The sequence below is a fragment of the Quercus robur genome, chromosome 6, assembly GCF_932294415.1.
Source record: "Quercus robur chromosome 6, dhQueRobu3.1, whole genome shotgun sequence".
Lineage (NCBI taxonomy): Eukaryota > Viridiplantae > Streptophyta > Magnoliopsida > Fagales > Fagaceae > Quercus > Quercus robur.
The window spans coordinates 50,132,981-50,153,047 of record NC_065539.1 but is presented as its reverse complement, the minus strand read 5'-3'; the positions used below and the strand labels follow the sequence as shown (position 1 = coordinate 50,153,047).

At 35.8% G+C, this 20,067-nt stretch overlaps 1 protein-coding gene across 8 annotated transcripts in view; it reads right to left on the bottom strand.

The window, feature by feature from the left end:
* Positions 1–6,759: 6,759 nt before the first annotated feature.
* LOC126689298 (uncharacterized) overlaps positions 6,760–20,067 on the bottom strand; it is a 65,366-nt gene continuing 52,058 nt past the window's right edge. For 4 of the 8 annotated variants that reach the window (XR_007644483.1, XR_007644484.1, XR_007644487.1 and 1 more), the window contains one exon: positions 7,249–7,575. The gene's annotated coding sequence lies outside the window, so the exon portion shown is untranslated. The other 4 variants (XR_007644489.1, XR_007644492.1, XR_007644481.1 and 1 more) reach the window with 3 other exon arrangements.

The following is a 20,067-nucleotide window of genomic DNA, read 5'->3' as shown; positions in this document are numbered from 1 at the left end:
ACCAATTGAGTTTGCAAGTTTGAACTAATTTTCATTTGATCCCACTTCACCATTAACATCAACTTTTTTTACTTGTCACTAATAATATGCTACATCAAAATCAACAAGTATGAAATTTGTGTGTCTATATTCTTCTCGAAAAAGGAAAAAAAAAATTGTGTCTATAAACGTGTATTGTTTAAATTCTTCACGCTTCTATTAGTTGTACTCTTCTGTTGTTAATTTGTCCACTACATATTATAACATAGGTGGTCCAAACTCCAATTCTTGTTGGAAAGTTGACATCCGATTTTTTTAAAATTTTAATTTTTGGACTATCTGTGACATTACCTTTAAATCTTACATTAGCTTTTATAATATTATTATATGATATCTACAACTAAAAGAATAAGATATATTTCTATCATTTCAGTCAAAAAAAAAAAAAGAAAAAAGAAAAAAAAGAATAAGATATAACCATCTTTGAAGTGCACAGCCTAAAATTAAGATGACCATGAGAATCTGAATCTCTATATCTCTTCCTCATTTTGACAGCAAAGTTGGTGATTTTCTCTCATTGAAGGCAAACTAGTTGCTTGTGAGTAAGATGAGATTTGAGGAAATCTGAAATTTGTGGGTGAAATAAGATATAAAGAAGTGGGAGAAGCAAAGTGAGAAATGTGGTACTTAAAAGAGTTAAAAGGAAGAATTTTTGGTTTTAGGTGATGAATTGGTTCGGCGGGGAGAGAGAGAGAGACTTGAGAGAATTTCTGAAATTGTATTTTCAGAAATTCTGACTCGACAAAATCTTTTGTGTCCCAAATGGTTATGACCCAAATTCATAAGATTTCAGGCTGATCTGTTTCTGAAAGAATAATAAATAAAGATTAGGGTCCGGTTAATGTGTGCCCTAAGGGCACACATTAAACTTTCTATTTTTGAAAATATTTTCTCGGAAATTGAAAAAGTTGTTATTACTTTTTCAATTCTAGAGAAAATTTTTTCCAAAAATGGAAATTAATGTGTGCCCTTAGGGCACACATTAGTAAAATCCTAAAGATTATAGCCCACACTAGAAGCTATTGCCTTTTGGAAGTTAAGCACAGAATACAGTCCCAAAACAACTTGTGCCGGCCATGAGGTTTTCTTTTTTTTCCCTATCGCAGATTTTCAGAATCTCCATTGAATTTTTCTAATGATCAACTTCCAATAGTTTATTACTTTCTGTTGTGTTAGCGGTTAAGAACTCCAAATTATATAGTACTAATGAGAGGCAAGACATCACGCATGATCCTTTTCATAAATGTACAGCATCAGTGCTTATTGCCTACCCTTCATAAAACTAATTAATATGTTCACTGACTTTACCAGAAAAATACTAAAAATATGATCATGGGTAGAAGATTACCAGAAGACTAATATAAAAAAAATTAAAAAAAAAAATTATAGGATTACCAGAAAAATAATATAAAAAAATATGATCGTTGGTACGTATAATTATATAATCATACGTACCAAAACAAAAACAAAGGTAAACTTATATTATATGACAATATCACATATATTAAAAGACTTATTAATGGCTCTGTAGCATTCAAATTGAAAAAGAATCTTCTTCTCAACATTTTTTTTTTTTTGAAAAAGAATCTAAAGCCTAAAAAAAAAAAAATACAAATATCCTAAAAGATTAATTGGATGATAAATGGTTAATTTCACAGGGAAGAGATAACGTGTTAAATGACTAACCAAGTATGTTCTATTTCAGTAATTTTTGTTTTTTTGGGTAGAGAGAGAGGAAGTTTAATTTAATCAACTAGCAGTTGTAGAAGTTGATTCATATAAACTTACTACTAACATTACTTTTTTACCCATCAATAACAATTTGGTATGTAAAATTTGTTGCGAAAATATTATAGACATAGCATTTCTCATTTAGTAATTGTGCTATTAACAAAAGTTTTATTCTCGAAATTAAAGAAACTAAAGAGTTTGGTGAGAGATAGTTAACTCTTAAACAACCTTAATGACCTTGCTTTTTATAACGACTTTTGATTTTGCAAAATGTCTTTAAAAGGTAGAACTTGTTTGAAATGCGGTAGCTACCAGCAGAACCTGTGCATTGGGTGGTGCAATTCATGAAAATCTAGATTAGTTTCTTTTTTTTTTTGGTTGAACAAGGCAAGTTGGTTAATCTTGTTTGATTGGATTTTGTTTCTATTTGGTGAATGGCGGCCTCTGGATCTTCTAAATTTGAAAGTTTGGGGACAATGAGTAATAGTTGTGATAAAATTAGAATTAAATGCAAATTTGAAATTTTGGGTGCATGTGTTTATTCAACTAGTTTGTAAATCTCTCATGTCAATTCAATTTCTATACACAAGTCAAGAGTTTTATAATTTAGTAGTATTGTCTATACTTCTTTATGAGGATAATTAGAGTTTAACTCCTTATTTCTTATTATTGTAACTATCAAATTATTTATTAAAAAAAAATAGAAAACACTTCTATACACAATTTAGCCATCATGGATTCATGGCCTGCAACTCCAAACCAAAAATTGATGGGAAAAAGTAAATCTCTTTATTGCCTCCAAGACACAAGCCCCTCACTTTTCCACTTCGGGTTTTCACGTAGGATTGGACCGCATGATGAAACTAATCTTAATTCTTAGTCACAAGCCCAAATAGATAGCTTTGTGAAATACAGGTTTGGGTTTCAGGATTTTGTATCATCCTTTTGTGGTAGCAGGAGGTAAAGTATAACCATTTCGTCGAGGCTTGAGTAATTGGGTTGGGCCTTTAGCAATTTTATGAGTCCGAATTCGAAAATTTAATTTTGCCGGCCTATCGTATTGGGCTGTAAATATTTAGCCTCGAACACTATCTACATCTTTTCATTCTGTGTTCTGTATGAACCAAGACAGCAGCATAAAATAGTAAACATTGGTTGTGCCATATAGGAAAATTCATAAATATCATTAATTAAACAAAATAATAAAGATATTTAAACCCACAAATAATACTAGAGATACAAATTTTTTTACTAAAAATTTTAGGATAAATTACAAAGTTGGTCCTTATCCTTTACAGTATATTTCATTTTGGTCCCTAACTTTTTAATTGTATTTGTAGGGACGGGATTTGTAACGACCCGTGAATGACGTTGGGCTCGTATGCAAAAGGCTCCAACAATATGATTTGTAGAGAGTGGGCTTGAAAGGCATGACCTTGGGCACAGGTGGGCGGTTTAATCGTGGCTTTTATGGAAGCTCTTATATGGGCGGGTTTGGCTTGACTAGCTAAGCCCTTCATTAGTGCGGATTGTAGGACTTGAGTCCTCGGACGTCATCCGAGGAGCCTTGCGTCCTCCCTTTTCTCCCTTTTTGCAGGGTCCCTTTTCTTCTGGGGGGGTTTTTCCTTTTATACTAGTGTTCGTTTCCCCCTTTAGAGTCCACGTGTAAGTTTTACTTTCTAGGGTGCAGACTTGTCCTGTCAACCCATACCTCGAGTGGGTTGGGGTCGTTGAGAAAGTTAAAGGGCATGGTTTAGAGCATGGGCTTGTCAGATACAGGGTTTGGTATTATGATGTTGGCAGCTTTTTCCCTTGCCTTGCCCCTACACCCGGTTTGCCCCTTTCTTCAGGCATTTCGTGAGGTGCCGAGCATGAGGCCGTCCTCGGCAAAGGCTCTCTTCGGCTTGGGCCTTGGGCCCTAATGTAGAATGGGCCTGGGCCGTGAATTCCTTGGCCCCACAGTATTAATTTAGTCCCTAACCTTTTTAATATTGTGTCAATTTGGTTCCTGCCATTATTTTTTGGATGGAAAAAGCTGATGTGTCAAATGAAATAATAAAAATTGATTTTTCATGCCACATCAACTGCTAACTATTTTACCAAATCAGATTAAAAAAAAAAAAAAAGAAGAACGAATTAAAATTAGTAATTCTAAAGTTAGAAATTCAAAAGTTTTTGTCCTTCACCGGTCCACCCCCATAGTCCACTTCACCAACGTCAGGAAATTTCGGAACACACATTGGGTTGATCACAAGAATATGTGGAAATTATAAGATGGTGTGGATGGGTTTGCGGCTAGAGATAGGAGGTGCCAAAAAGCCGATTGGGTAGCTGAACTTTATTACCCAATAAGACAGGATGCAAAGTAGAGCAACAAGGTTGCCGATTGGGATTGTTTGCTGTTGGAGATTGGGCATAATGCTTCTGCAATGTAGTGATGTTCCCTATTATTTGTGATCTATATTTGTAAATGTCTATATGATTTGAATGAATTGATATTAGTATTGTCTTCATATTTTTATATTGTTATATTTAACAATGATTAATATTAACAGATTCGGAAAGTTGTTTTCAATGTTATTTTATTTAAAATTCTAATCTTACTAGGTAATAGGTCTAGAGAAGGGAGAAGGTTTTGGATTTATTTTCTTTGGAATCTTGGGTTGAATCAAAGCTTGCATCGATGGGTCTCTCATGCTTAAGTGATGGTGGCAATGTTGCAGAGAGAGGTGAGGTGAGGAAAAGAAGATGAGGAAATTACATAGATTAAGTGGGCTTTTTTTTTTAAACCGTATCCGTAGGATTACAAATTGCCATGTGTCATTCAACATTTCAATTTTAGTTTTTTTTTTTTTTTTTTAATTTAATTTTATTTTATAAATCTGACATGGCGGTATAGTTAGCAGTTAATGTGGCATGGAAAATCATTTTTTATTATTTCTTTTGACAAATCAACTTTTCCTATCCAAGAGATAACGGCAAGGACCAAGAGAGAGGTGAGGTGAGGAAAAGAAGATGAGGAAATTACATAGATTAAGTGGGCTTTTTTTTTAAAACCGTATCCATAGGATTACAAATTGCCATGTGTCATTCAACATTTCAATTTTAGTTTTTTTTTTTAATTTTATTTTATTTTATAAATCTGACATGGCGGTATAGTTAGCAGTTAATGTGGCATGGAAAATCATTTTTTATTATTTCGTTTGACACATCAACTTTTCTCATCCAAGAGATAACGGCAATGACCAAATTAACAAAGTATTAAAAAGGTTAGAGACCAAATTAACACAATTAAAAGGTTAGGAACTAAACTGAGATATGTTGTAAAGGATAGGGATCAACTTTGTAATTTACCCAAAATTTTACAAACTGCTGATATGGTAAGTGGTTATTGGTAAATGAAAAAGTAATGTTAATAATAAACTTAGATGAAAACTAATAAGAAGCAGATCACATCAACAGTTTGTAAAATAGTTTGTAATTATAACATTATTCATAATAGGGCTGTCCACGGGTCGGGTTTGTGCCCAACCCGAAACCGACCCGACGGAATCGGGTTTTGGAAAAACTCACCCGCCGCCGACCGCCGGAGTAAACGGGTCGGGCGGATCAGACTTCAACGGGTGCACAGACAGGTCGGTCGAAGTCAAAGATCTGAGAAAACAGCAAAAAAACGACAAGGAAACTGCGAGAAAAGGTCAAAAAAACCCAGATCCGGCGAAAATCTCATCGGAATCTATGAGATTTCACTAGATCCGGCGGTAATCTCATCGGATTCGATGAGATTTCGCTAGATTTGCTCAAAATTTCATCAGATCTACGTGAAATAGTGCCTGAATCCGGGTTTTTTGGCCGAGATCTGGGTTTTTCATCGTCGGAATCTGGGTTTTTCACCGGATTATGGGTTTTCGCCGGTCGGTTCGGGTTTTTCGGGAGAGAAACTGAAACTAACCCGCCGGAGTCGGTTTCTGGTGGAGAAAATCCGCCACCGACCGCCGGAGTAGCTCGGATCGGCCGGTTTCGAATCGGTTCCAATTGGGTCTCCGGGTGAGTCGGATCACCAGATATGTTTGGACAGCCCTAATTCATAAACCCACACCTCTTGGGGTTCTTAATCAATAAAGTAACACTTGTGTAACTACCATAAAAAAATCTATACTTACTAAAGACAGAATCCAAGCCATTGGAGGGGTACCTCTAACTCTCTTAAGATTTTGATATTGATTTGGAATTGGATGTTTCAAAGGTTCGTTTGAAGCCCATATAAGGAAAACTGATCTGAGTAAACAATTGGAACATTCTAATTTAAGCCAACTATAGTTCAGAAAGGGGCTTGTCTAAAGCTTATTTGGAATATTTTTGGCGTTTAACAAAATGCAACAGATTTAGCTAAAGTTCATAGTAATCAAGCCAAAAATTTTGTCTCAGCACCTAAGGATTCACCAGGCCTAAGCTAGCCAAACAGTGACAACCCTTTGAGATGTTTTTCACGAAACTGAACTTGAATTATCCAATAAAAACTACTAGCTTAGAATGAAGTGTCGGTATCCAAATTTATCAAATTTAAAAGGGGAACAAAAAAACTAACAAAATGAAATTATTTAATTTCATTTGCAATGCAAGTTTGTATGATGATTCAATTGTTTCATTATCAACAAAAGGTTAAGAATAGGTCCCTAAATACACCACTAAAAACATTTCTTTGCAAATACTCACTCAGTAGAGTCAAAAATGCCAAAACACTGTATGTATTCATGCTATGCTTACAGTAGAAAAGGTATAATACATAGAAAACCTTTATCAAGCCCCGTGTCACATCCTTCATTGTATATATATTTACTCTTCTGTGAGATTTTCAACATAGATGTCGGATTTGACATCTTCTCTTATCTGGGAGAACGAAAGAAAAGACCTAAGAAGACGAGGTTCGTAGCATAAAAATGAAAGATGAAATAGTTATAAGTTCCTTTTAACTGAAGATTTCTCTGATTTGGATCCAATGGTGATTATTCATAGCAAATCATCAATAAACTGAAAAATCAAGTGGCATATCCTTACAAGAATAACTAGCTCAAGTCTACCAAAAGAAATAGTTTATAATCACTCAACCTTGAGAAAAGAACAGCGACACAAATAGTTAAATCGTTCCTTTGCATGCTTGATTTGCTCGTATTAAGGAAATGCAAAAGCACAAATTAGGACTACAATAATATGATATAAGCTTCAATGAGCTACAAAAAAGAGAATCAGCTTGATAATTGGATAAGCTTTTTAGGTGGGCAACGAATCTCTCAAAAACACGGGGTTAAGCCTTCTTGATAATTGGATAAGCTTTTTTCTACAACTCCAAAGGCATTGGCTGGACCCTTGGTATAACTGTATAAGTCTTTCCACTTCCTGTCTAACAAAATAAGAATATAGAGAAACATTAATAGCATCATTATACATGATACAAAATCAGAAAAGAAACAAAAGAAATGTAAAAGATAGCTGTACATATGCACTCGGGCTGAGTTCCTTATACATAACAATATGTGGCCATCCATCTTTATACACTCAGGTTGAGTGGTTCTGACCCTTAAGACAAACACTTCATATGAAAACTGACATCATATTTTATGGCCACATCTTTCCTCAAGCTTATACACTTTATGCTAACAAACAAATAACAAAAACGCACCCAAAAGTCCATTCGGACATTTTCACAAGCACTTCCAAATGCATCCATTAAAGTACCAGAAATTCAATTCATGGTCATTTGCAACCTTCCTTCCCCTTTCTCCCTCTTCTCTTTCCTCCAAGTTCCTAAGCATGGAGGCATGTTGCAATCCATCAATCAACAAACGCCTCACTTACAACATAAAATCCTGAATTTCTACGATTTGTGAGAAGATCCCTTCCATGCTCCTTTCTCTGCGATTTGTGATGGAGCAGATAACAATCCCTGAATTTCTGCTGCCAGTCTCCCATTTTTCTTCTTCTCCTCTCTTCTAAATGTACCCCTTCCTTCTATACGTGTTTCTCTATCACTACTCACTACTCGATGTCACCGTGAGTAGTGGTTGGGAGAAATATTCGGAGGAAAATCTGATAATACGTAACAATAGGAAAAAAAATAAAAAAGACAAAAAAGCCCAAACTCTCTCTCCAGCCCAAAACAATTGATTTCAGCCTATCATTTGTCCCTTCTACTGCCATTTTATTACACAACAGAGGCAAAACTCTCCTTTTATATATAATAAGATGACAATAGACTCACCCAAGGATCTCAATTGGCCCTTTATAAATTTGATTAATCAGCCCTTATGGTTTATTCCAAAAAAAGAATTAATTAAATATTTTTCTAAGTAAAACTCACCATATTCTTTCTTATTGACTCCTCAAATTCTTTTTTTTTTTTAAGATTAGAGACTCCTCAATACTCTTCATCATCGACTACATGAGGGATGAATAATATGATAGAAAACAAAGCCCACGAAATATGCTAAATAAGCAAGCTAATATCCATCCTCTCTTATTGGGTATAACTTTTTTTTTTGGGGATGAATAATGCATTTCAATAAAGAAAACAAACATAAATCCAAATATTTCATGAAACCAAAAAAAAAAAAAAAAAAAAAAAAAAAAAAAGAACAGAAAATTCCCAGAAGTACTCATTATGGTAGAATCCTCTATAGGATCGGCTTGGGATCGCAATCCCACAACCCAAGTCACGATTCAACCTCAACTCTTAACACCCTCACTTGTCATCAGAGTCAGATCAAGACTTTCTGCATAGCACACTAGGACTAATGCCCCACTTTCAACATAAAATCCTGTTAAGATCTGAATCAAAGGCCTTGCATTTGCTTTCCATTATACACTACACTTCCTTCTTGATACCTCTCATTATTTGTTCTTCACTCCTTATTCTGCCAGCATGAATTATTGCATTTCTTTATGGTCACAGCAGCACACCAAGCCAGTTTGAAAATAACCACTCTAAAGCTGTGGTCCTTCAACTGATTAGTAGCCCATTCCAACAAGTCTTGCCAATCAAATATTTGCAGCAGAAATTAAACAAAGACTCATGACATTCTCCCAAATCCTCTTTGGTGAAGGAGGGAAAAAACAAAAAGGTGGTATCTGCTTTTTAAGAAGGCATTGCAAAGAACACAGTTGCTGTCCCCTTGGTAACCCCATTGAATCATTCTCTCCTCAGTTGGAAATTTGTTTCTCAAAGCTAGCCAGCCAAGGAAGGGATTTCTAGGAACGTTGCATTAAACCATATCAGCTTGCACCAAGGGACAAATTGCCCTTTACTCCAGATTTCTTTCCAAGTCCCAGCACAACTGAATTTATGAAATGATGCCCAAAGAGCTCTATCAGAGTCCTTTAACTGTATAAGACTAAGCTTGCTTTGGATATCAACAAGCTGATCAGCCTTGCAACCCTCCAAATCCACTGCTTCTCCTTAAGAAAGAAGATACTTTTGCCTCAAACTGACTGCCTGCATCATAGATAATCCTATTACCATAGTTATGAAATAGGACACCATTAGGATGCCATAGAAAGATTTTACTCCCATCCCCAACCTCAAAGCTCACAAGCTGCCTAGCTTCCTGTCTTATTTAAGGATGGACCTCCATCCCCAAGTGCAATCTTGAGGGATTTTAATAGTCCAAAGGCATTTTCCTTCAATCAAATACTGATGCACCCAAGCTACCCATTAGGACCCATTTTGGGTAAAGAAATTCCATATAAGTTTCATAACAGCAGCTTTATTCCAATCCACAATCCTTTTTAAACCATGATCTCCCTCTCTTTTTGGGAGGCAGACCTTTTCCCATGATACCCCAATACCACCCCCTGCCTTCGCCTCTACCTTTCCACAGATATTCCTAGATGACCAAGTGCTGATCCTAGCTAGGATCTTATCCAACAAAGGCTAACAATCCTTGGAACTAAGTTTATCAGGAATAAGGGGCAAGCAAAAATATCTCATTGCCTTCATTGAACTGTAGAATCTTCAAGATATCCTGCTTTAAGGTAGCAAGGATACTAGCACAAAATACCTCACTCTTGCTTGGATTTACTGCCAAGCCTGAGATTTTTCCAAAATCCAGCAAGGCATCTTTAAGGAGATTAAGTTCAGGCAGGTCAGCAGCAGAAAACATTGGAAGATCATCTGCAAAGCTGAGATGAGTGAGCCCCAATTCCTAGCAGTGGGGATGGAACTTTAAATTATTGAAGCCTTATACCCTAGAGTGGATCAACCTTGATAAAATCACAAAGTGATAAGGGCACAAGGGATCTCCCAGTCTCAAACCTTTTCCTCCTTGCAAATATACCACCAAAGAACCATTTAGGCTAATAGGAAATCTGGGATAAGTAATACAAACCATGATCCAATGCACAAATTTGGTAGGGAAGCCAGCTGATAGCAGACATAAGAATAAAGTTCCAATCTAGAGAATCATAGGCTCTCCTCAAATCAGCCTTGATGGCACATCTGGCTATACCATTGTTCCTATTATAGTGTGTTAAGGCACCAACAGTTATTGCTATGAAGCCTAGCTACTGAGTGGGAATGCCATGTGGAGTTTGTACTTGATTCTTGTTGTAATGTTTACCCTTGTAACTGTAATGTAGTAGATTATACCTTCAATTAACTAACTCCTAATTGTCCATGTGAATAGTGGGATTTCTCACATATGGATAGTTGGGAATTAGCAAGGCTGTTAGGGAAGGAAATAACTATTGAACAGTTAGTTACGACAATTGTATTATAGAGAACAGTAGCATTGTAATGGGAATCAATCAAGAAATAAGATGAACACTCAGTTTCCATCTCTATCCCCTATTCTTCTCATGGAGGACTAGGTTCCCTCGAAGTAACCTACTCATATTCCCTTTAATCTTCTCCATTCACCCATTCAGTCCCTAAGATTTGTGAGATCAACTGGGATCTTAACATTTGGTATCAAAGCTAAATCATCCTATCACCATGGCTGAAGCTCGACCGGCCTCCCACAACTCAGAAAAGATCACAGCTTTAGCCAAAGTTACTGATCAACATGATATCATTTAACAATAAATCCAGAAACAGTTGCAATCCCTCAACCAGTTTATGCAGAAGATCATTGAAGCAGAAGATCGAAGACAATTTGTACCTAGGTATCACCATGCAACCAACGATTCAACAACTGCAGAATCTTTTTCGTGAATCCAGGAAAACCCTTGAAGCTTGATTTTCCAAGATTCCAAGGGGAAGATCCTGCGAGTCAAGTACTGAGTTACTCAGCATTTTTCTTACTACAATACACCAGTGCAACAACGAATTTTGTTGGCTTCTCATCATATGGATGGGAAAGCATTGGTGTGGTTTCAAGATGTGAGAATGCTGGAATATTCACAAGCTAGGATGCTTTCAATAAAGCTCTACAGATTCGCTTTGGCTCTACAGCCTATGATGATGCAATGGAAGCTTTAACAAGGCTTAAACAATCATCTAATGTAGTGGTTTACAAGAATCAATTTGAGGCTTTATCAAACAGGATCACAAGTTTGTCAGAAACCCAAAAACTCAGTTGCTTCTTGAGTGGGTTAAAGGATGAGATACATCTTCCTGTGAGGATGTTGGCACCCAAGTCTCTGAATGAAGCTTTTGGCTTAGCCAAAATTCAGGAGGAGTATTTGATCAGTTGCATGAAAAGCTTGAAGACTTCTTTTGATCCCAGCAAGCCCTCATTGTTAGGGGTGCCCAAGATTGAAAATAAGTCTGAACAGAAGGTAAGATTGCCTCTTCAAAGGTTAACAAGTGCCCAAATGGAGGAAAGAAGAAAGCAAGGATTGCGTTACAATTGTGATGAGAAATGGCAAACTGGCCATAAATGCAAAGGAGAAAAATTGCTTTTGTTGGAGGGCTCTGCATTTGAAGTGGAGCATGCACACGGTTTGCTATTGGTGGAATTAGATGACAATGGTGATGTGGTGATAGAGCTAGAAGAACAAGGTGACAAGGCTGAGATTACACTCTATGCCTTGGTGGGAAATCCATCTCCAAACACTATGAGGGTCGAGCAAAATTAAAGATCAAGAGGTAATGTCTCTGTTAGATTCAGGGAGTACTCACAATTTCTTGGACGTTGCTATGGCAATGAAGTTGAAGTTACAAATTGATACTTCTAAGATTTTGGAAGTGAAAGTGGCTAATTGTTAAGACTAAAAGTAAGACTAAAGGTGTCTGTCATGGAGTCCAACTCTTGATGCACGGTATAAAAATTTATGGTGGAGCTTAATGCCATTCCTTTTGGGGGTTGTGAAGTGGTTTTGGGAACTCAGTGGCCAAGTACTTTGGGTGTTATCAAGTGGGATTTTAAGTTGCTGACCATGCAATTCACTTACTCAGGAAAGCAGGTGATGTTAAGGGGTGTCCAACCTGAAAAATCAACTTTTCAAGAGGGTGTCAAGTTCTTTACCAAAGGTGCAACAAAGGGCTTAATCTTACACATTTCAACACCAGTTCTCTCCTCTATGCCACTGACTCAGCTACCAAAACCTTTGCAGCTGCTCTTGGAGGAGTATTCAAGAGGGTGTCAAGTTCTTTACCAAAGGTGCAACAAAGGGCTTAATCTTACACATTTCAACACCAGTTCTCTCCTCTATGCCACTGACTCAGCTACCAAAACCTTTGCAGCTGCTCTTGGAGGAGTATTCTCAGGCCTTTGAGACTCACACAAGTCTTCCACCATTAAGAGGCCATGAACACAAGATTATTCTCAAAGAGAGCTCTCCACCAGTGTGTAAACAACCTTAAAGGTACCCGTTTCCAAAAACCTGAAAATGAGAAAATTGTGAATGAATTGTTAGAGGTTGGATCCATTAGACCAGGCCAAAGTCCTTTCTCTTCTCCTGTTTTACTAGTTAGAAAAGCGGATGGTAGTTGGTGAATGTGTATTGATTATAGAGCTTTAAATTAGGCTACTATTAAGGATAAATTTCCTATACCCGTGGTGGATGAATTGTTGGATGAACTTGCTGGGGCTAGCATTTTCTCAAAACTGGACTTAAGATCTCGTTACCACCAGATTAGAATGAGGGAAGAGGATGTTCCTAAAACTGCATTTAGGACACAAGGGCCACTATGAGTTTCTGGTGATGCCATTTGGCCTTACTAATGCACCCTCTACATTTCAGGCACTCATGAATGATGTTTTCGAACCATATTTGAGACATTTTGTGCTAGTATTTTTATATGATATATTAGTTTTAGCAAGACTATAGAAGATCATCTAGCTCATTTGAAATCTGTGTTTAGAGGTTCTTCTTAAACATCAGCTGTATGCCAAGAAGAGCAAGTGTTTTTTTGATAGTAGTGAGGTGAAATACCTAGGTCGTAAGGCTGATCCTAAAAAGACTGTTGCTATGCAGCAATGGCCTGCCCCCACATCTGTTAAAGCATTAAGGGGATTTCTGGGATTAACAGGGTACTATAGAAAATTCAATCAGAACTATGGAGTGATAGCACAACCTCTAACTACCTTGTTGAAAAAAGACTCTTTCCATTAGGATGCTAAGTCTCAAGCAGCCTTTGAACAACTCAAGCAGGCAGTGACTAGTCCACCAGTTATAGCTTTACCTGACTTCTCAAAACCTTCTGTTATTGAATGTGATGCATCTGGAATTGGTTTAGGAGCTGTGTTAATGCAAGTCCAGAGACCTATAGCTTTTCAAAGTCAAACCTTGAAAGGCAAGAATCTGCATTTATCTACCTATGAGGAGTTGTTGGCCTTAGTTTCTGCTGTGAGGAAGTGGGACAAGTCCAATCACTAATCAGTCACATCCAATGACAGTATAATCACCAAAAAAAAATGCTCAAACAACAAGATCCATGGCACATCTCATGAATCTAAGGTTCAATATTCATCAATCCATCAGAGAACATTCACCATAAAAATAATTGTTGGGAGGCATTCAGCACAACAATAGTTCAGATCTAGAGGACTGAAAAAAAAAAATTGGATGAATATTATAATATATATATATATATCTATATTAATAGGTGAGGGCAGATTACTCATTACAGCAAGGGAAGAGTTTCTGGTCACCACCAGCAGCAAGATTCAGCCCAGAGGAGGCTGCAATGTATCTCTGATCTATAGGTTACCCAAAACAGTGAGTTTTGTATGCAATGCACAACCATTGTGAATGGTATAGACCACAGAATTCAATCAGAGTTATCAGTCATTTCTTGTTTTATAACACATTCTGTCTTGTTCGGTTTCAAAACCAATAAAAGTTTCAGTTGCCTGTTGCCATTGCAACATATGTAACCTTTCCACAAGATATATTAAAGTGCAAATAACAAAACCCAAACCATGCTCAACACGTGTAACTTTTCCACAAGAATGAAGCAGGCTTCCCTTGGGAAAGCTCCCTTCATTCCTGGTTCAAAAGGAATAGCAATTGTTCTATTATTCATGCTCAATCTTCTATCCTTGGGCTATTGTGTTTTTTTGACAGACATATGGAGTCTTTTGCTGCATAGAGATGCGTAATTTTCAGCAATAAATTCCTTAACCTGAGACTATGCCATCTGTGCTTAAGTCAGGCAATGGAAACTTTTTCCTTTTTACACTCAAACAATGCATCTACAGCCAGGTCTACTATGTTTTTGAAATGGGAAACACCTCTGGCGGGCTGGTTCAACTCAATACCAATGGTTCCTCTGAAGGAGTTTGAGATTGAGATTGAAAAATATCCAAATCTGATATTATGCAGCACACTCTGTAATGCAATACAAGAGTCCTATTAATAGGACTGGGATAAGCTTAATCTTTAGATCAATTTAGGCAGGAAACCAAAATTAATTCTCTAACACAACTCTAACAGATTGACAGCCAGTAATCAATCATTAAACACATGTTTCCAATAATTGCACCACGTGTTAAGCCTGAGGGAGATAATTAGACAGAGAACAATTTGGGGCCTTGGCACTCGTATGAAACGCTGATGTTAATCTTAGAGTACTCTATTGTCCATTAGAATTGATATTACAAATAGAACCAACTATCATCAAAAGCTGAGATAAAACACTAATGACTTGAAGCTATCAAATTGGACAACTCCTAAAGAGACAATTACCATTAATCTAAACACCCATGGCCTACCAGGACCCCTAGAAACCTGCTCATATAAAAAAAAAAGTTAATATAACAAAAAGATTAAACTAAGGTGTAGTAATTCTCTAATGCGCCCATTAAAATTTAATGCTAAATGAACTTCAATTGATTATAGAAAATATACCCAAACTGGAAAAGCTAAATGTGAACCAAGAGTACTAAACTGAGCATCATTGATGACCATAGCTTCAAGGTTTTCGAACCAAGAACACTAAAAATGGCATTTTCACAATGCTGACAGATGTTCAAATACTTGGAATCTATGCCAAAACTTTATTTGGCATCAGGAAAACCAAGTTAGACTCCATTAAACCATACATATTTTACAACTACAGTAAGAATAAATTTGAGCGCCTCAATAAATAGTTCTTTACAAAAACTCCAAGGTCCTCTTGTGTCACTAACATGCACATTTTCCAGTTTATCATTACAAATTTTAACGATAGTGAAAGGGAGACATTTTTGAGTTGAAGAACAAAATACATTTTCAAAAACCATATTTTAGTCATAAGAACAACAACACAGAAACTACAGAGTACTCCTGAAGATGTATCAAATACATAATTTCTGTAAAGAAACGTTTCTAAAGTAGCTGTACAATACAAAAGTTGACATCACAGGTTCCAACTATACATACCTGCATAAGCACAATGTTTACACCCTTTGCATAAGTAGCTATAACCAGCCTACATAAAAAGGTTAAACAAACATAAAGCTTTTAGAATTGTAGTCAACAACACGAAGGAAAAAGTTGGTAGTAGTACATATTAGAATCTAAATGATAAAAGAAGCATTCTTATAACACACCATATGCATAAAGTTTCTAAGCACCAATCTCTCAAATTGGTCTGACATGAAAACATTAAGAGAAACATCAAACTAAACGATGCGTCAAAATAGCGAACATTATAAACACTTTTTGGCATCTTACGTTGAATACCATTTAAGTGTACTTAAATGGGGGTGAAAATTAAAGATATGGATCAAATATGCTTTTTTATTTAAAATTATCAAAAAGCAAAGAATGTTTTCAACATTTTTTCCTTATACAGGAAAAGTGCATCGCATTTTTTAAGGTGGTCACATATGCAGTTGGTCATTGTTGTGTTTGCTACGAATTAATAAATTTGAGAAATATATAAACTTAACAAACTTTCAGTGTATTATAAAGGGTAACATTAGATAGAACAATGAAAATTCTCTCAATTGCAATTTACAAAGAAAAAGCAAAATACACCACACCCATAATCTACCAATCTACCGAGCAAGATTAGGATTTCACATTCTATGAAACAATTTAATTAAACAACATAATGGTAAGCAATAACAGAACAATCAAAGTAATATAGAAACACAAATTACCGTATAGTCTGATTAAGCAAATTGAGCATGTTAGGCAAAAATCTCATATACCCAGATGGCAAAGCACCTGGTGATCCAATATTATAAAAAAAAAAAAAAAAAATCCCAAAATTTCAACAAATTTAACATATCTAAAATCAAAAAGTTCTATAGTTTTTCCCAAAACATAAAACCCCTCAAAACAATTCATCACATTTAAAGAGAAAAAGCCCCAAAAGAACAAAAAAGGAAAAAGAAATTCAAAGTACCCAGAAAGCCAAAAGATCTGCTTGAGCACATTGAGCAGAGTCCGTCAGACCCATCGTACTTGCTTGAGCTTGTTATCATCAATTTATTTTTTTCTTTTTTTTCTTTTTTTTTGGGGGGGGGGGGGGGGGGGGTGGGGTCCCTTTTCTTTTCGTACGAAACGGTGCGTTATAGTGGACTCAAATTACGAAACAACCCATCTAAATAGGCATTGGTACGATTGAATTTTATAGACGAAAATGTAATTTCATATCGTAAGGAAAAAAAAAAAAAAAAACATTTTATTATTATGAAGATTGAGATTGAGACTGGAGAGTAGAGAAATTTTTTTTTTTTTTTTTTTTTTTTCATTTGCTGGTAAAAAAAAAATATATCTATACCAACTTTATGCATAAGGTCTGTTTTTATTGCAATAACATACAGAAAACAGAAATTTGGCAACGTATTGATATGTTGGATTTGTTTCTACTTTCAATTACATATCAATTTTTTGACATCAAAGATAGAATTACATATCATGCACAGACCATGCATACTAAGCCGAAGCTTCTCTCCATTATTATCTTCAACTATGGCGGCGAGGGTGCGGGCAAATAAGTACGTGGGTTTGGTTCTGAATGAGGAACCGGTCCACGATCTTGTGGAACGGTGTTCATCACAGCCACAGGCGTAGATCTGGTAGAGCCAACAGGCTGGCTGTTGAAAATCAGCGCAGCCAAAAACGCCACCTTCATAATTTTAGAGAAAATTTTCCTCCACATTTTTTGCTCCACCAAGAATATAGCGCATAAGTTTTTTTTTTTTCAATGTGACAAAATATGGTCTGCTTAAATCTATATATATAGGATTTTTGAATTCATTTTTATATTTATTTTTTTGATAATTTGGGCAGGAAATTTATATAGTGACTACGGTAGTTACGTAATAGTGACGATTACATATTACGTAATGTAATCAGTTTAGGAGTCCAAAGCTTTTTGTTTTTTTGTTTGTTAGACCGTGTAGTGTTCAGCAAGCATATTCTAGAAGCTTTATATATTTTACTTTTCAATCACTAAAAAGGTCTCTCATCAGCCATCATTAACACTACCCAAAAAACTTTCATTTACATATAATGGATTGCTAAATTATGAATAATATTTATCCTCCTAAGTTTTTGTACTTTTAAATTATAAATAATAAATGAGTTTATGTATTTAATAAAATTATATTAAGTAGAGTTGTAACTACTTATTACAAGCCTGCTTATACTAAGTTTGTAGCCATGATTGTCATTTAAATGTATAGTGTGTGAATGTATAGTGTGTTAGGGCCCGTTTGGTAGATTTTGAGTAGTCTTTTAAGCATTTTAAATACACTTACATTTCTACACACATTTCACCTACATGTATAACAAAAACACTCAAACAATATTACCCAAATTCCTCTACCAAACACCCCATAATCTTGGGAAATAGGAATGATCACAATTCATCCGAATATTCCACCTTATTCCTCGATTGTTGGTGATCACGGCCATGCCACGTAGAATTTGACTAGCCGAAGAATATTAAGATATGATGATTATAATATGGTAATTTGTTATGACAGATTGAAGAAAGTTGTACCGACATGTGTAACTTACTTAAGAAGGTCAAATGAGCAGGACACTGTTTAGACTTTTACCAATTTTTGAATTCTTCTAGATAATTCTTTCATTGACCTCAAATTTCATCTTCTTTTAATTAATGTTACGTACCACTTTTGTCATCAATGAGTGCCTAGTGTGGTTGTCATTTTATAAGTATAAATTTTTGTAGGGTGTAGTTATTTTAATAACAATTTCACACATATATATTTAAAGGATCATGCTAATAATGGAGTGTTTGATAGAGAAGTTTGAAAAATGTTATTTGGGTGTTTTTGATATACATGTAGATGAAAAATGTGTGAAAATATATGTAATATTGTTTAAAATGCTTAAAAATGTGTTTAAACTTACCTACCAAACACCCCTATGTCTTAAAAGGCAATAATTTTGACACTATTTTTACAAAAAAAAAAAAAAAAAAATTAACAAAATATTATATCTTTTTTTCATTAAAACTTTTTTTAAATGGCATCCTTTAATATTTTCCTTTCAAATATGCTCAATTTTTTGCGTGCCCTACAAGCTTCTGGATTGCGGCTCCCAAGACCATTCAAAGCTTTATTTTTTGCGTCTTTAACTTTGTCGGCGCCGGCCACATGCTGACCATAGTAAACAGAGACATTAATTTGACTACATACAAAGAAAGACAACAATCACAAGTTAATATTTTAACATATTTCAAATAATACATGTCCTTGGAAAAACACTAAGATGTCCTGTTGACCATAATAGTAGGCATATAGTGCATTAAAAAAAAGAGAGCATATGTTTTTTTCCACTTCAGTTGCCAATATCAAAAGACAAAGGGATACACTATACAACAAAAATGCATCATGAATTTGGCTTCCTTTATGTGCCTATTTTTAATATAGTTCTTGTAGGGCCAGAGAATTTGTGACCTCGGCCCACTTTACATTAGGGCTCAAGACTCGCGCCGAGGAGAGCCGTTGCTGAGAACATGCAACGAAAGTCCAAATGGCCTAGAGATATAGCCGAGGACGATCCTGTCCTCGGCATCCCAAAACCTAGAAGAGAAGAACAACACACCATCAAAGGCAGCCCCCAAAGCGCTCCCAAAAGAAAAGACGAGTACAGTAGGACTCGCACAAGGGTACAGTGAGGGAGCGGTTCAAGGAAAAGCTGTCACCTCCACATTGAATGCGCCAACAAACGTCCTGGCCACATTAATGGGAAAAGACCCCTAAACAGTATGGTTTCAGTTATTGCAACTAACAGAAAGTGGGGGAAGGCGGCTGATGGGACAAGCACTTGAGTAGTTACCTGCCTGATCAACAGATGGAAGGTCAGAATCAATTGAGAGGGGCTATATAATGTAAGAATTCATCCACGGGAGAGAGGGGGGCGAAGAACCAGAGCCACCCAAGCCGTGTCAAGGAGAAAGTCTTCTTAGGTAAGCACAGTTCATCTCTGTGCGATCATCTTGAACACCAGGACTAACGGCTGTCCGTTCATCAAGGCCTATCCTTTTAGCCCACTCTTTATAAATTTATTGTTTAGGCCTTTAGTGTTCGAACCCAGTACCAAATTGAGATCATTACAAATTGAGTCCTTACAGTTCTAAAAGTAGATGTCTTGCATTATACAAGACTTAAAACTTCATTTTTATTGATTTTTCTAGAGTGGAATCATAAACATCAATGGCATGATTCCCCAAAGATGTCACGTTTTATTGCTCTTACATGTATGAGAAACTTCTTATCGAAGGAGAGCTTAACAAAACTTTCAATATTTTTTATCCCATCTTACAATTATAAAAAAAAAAAAAAAAAGGGTAAGTTTCTTATATTTTGTTATAAAAAGTGAAAATTTTAGATTTTAAATTTATTGCCAAGTTTAGATATGAAAGTTAATAACCAATTAATTTAAAAATTAGTC